The sequence below is a fragment of the Haemaphysalis longicornis genome, unplaced genomic scaffold (genome assembly GCF_048455015.1).
Source record: "Haemaphysalis longicornis isolate Haplotype H1 unplaced genomic scaffold, Haemaphysalis longicornis Haplotype H1 scaffold_29, whole genome shotgun sequence".
Classification (NCBI taxonomy): Eukaryota; Metazoa; Arthropoda; class Arachnida; order Ixodida; family Ixodidae; genus Haemaphysalis; species Haemaphysalis longicornis.
In genome coordinates, this window is record NW_027526331.1 from 3,451,627 (window position 1) to 3,453,081 (window position 1,455).

A 1,455-nucleotide genomic window follows, 5' to 3' on the forward strand; every position below is an offset into this window, starting at 1 on the left:
TGTAGCATTGGAAGAGTGTGGAATATTAATATAAAGTTTGATTTGTGAACCGATTGCCGGCTTAGAATTCAAATTTTCGAACACCTCAACATCCTATATTCCGAGAACAGGGCAGTTGGTGAGGCTATCTTTCCATTTGACGAGCGCTGATACGCACGTCGCATTGCCAGTAGAGCACCGGAGCGCGTGATAGAAGGTACCTGTAAATTTTGTGTTGATCGCCGCAGATATTAAGCCAAAGTGTAACGTAATTTGTGCAAAGCTAGAAAAATGCAAATACTACGTTTAGAATGGAAGCTATCAGTAGGCGTTCATTGTTTAAGGCTCTATAGCGCGTGTTGTAAATACCCCAACTCACTCTCTGAATGGGACATTTAGGTGGCATATAACGATGGAAAAAGAACACTATTGTTCACATTTGCTCGTGCTTTTTTCTCACCCTAATGGGAAAAAACAACATCAACCCCAGCCTAAAATCCCAATAGGAATACCGCAAGAACCTAACAATGATTCCTGTCGTACGACAAAAACTTTTTTGGGATAACAGAAGCCCTGTTGTTACAACATATCCATCTGTGGTTACCACACGCATTTCTGTCGTAACGACAAAGTCGTTGATTGATTGTGGGGTTTAACGCGCCGACGCAACGCAGGCGATGAGGCGCGCCGTAGTGGAGGGCTCCGGATTAATTTTGACCACCTGGGGATCTTTATCGTGCGCCGAAATCTCGTACACACGGGCATTTTTGCTTTTCGCCTACATCAGAAAAGCGGCCGCCGCGGCCGGGAATCGAACCCGCGACCTCGTGCTCAGCAGCGCAACGCCTTAGCCACTGAGGTAACGACAAAGTCAATTTTCTCAACTACAAACATTCCTGTAGTCACAAGAGAACTGCCATTTACGCTACTCTTCACAACGGGCAATACCATTCAAACCATGTGAAACTACTGATGGAACAGCAGGATCACGACAAGACAGGAATTCGGCACGACGGAACATGAAAATGAGGACACTAATACGACACATGACAGAACATCGTAATCCCGACACAACACGAATACGACAAGACGACAGTACGACACGCAAAAATACGACAAAACTACAAATTTTTTTCCTGTCGTCACTTTCGACAAACTCGTGAAACTGCGAGTCAACTTCTCGGACAGAGTGAGTTAACTGTTGTCTTATTTCTCTCTCTTTCTGATGAATCACGATAGCCCTGTGGGTTAGCTTCACACTGGTTGTAGAAGGCGAGCACCCCTACGTTTATTTCTTTTTTCTGAAAGCAAGCTCGTTTCCGGTACGTGCGCAGAGTTTTTTTGATGCTCACTTCGGCTTTCACAAGATGCCCCCACCGTTCTCGTGAAAGCAGCACGCCTCACCCAAGTTCATTCGCCTATGTCATAGTGCGCGGCAGTGGTTGAAAAGGCTTTCCAGTAGGGGCTGTAGATATC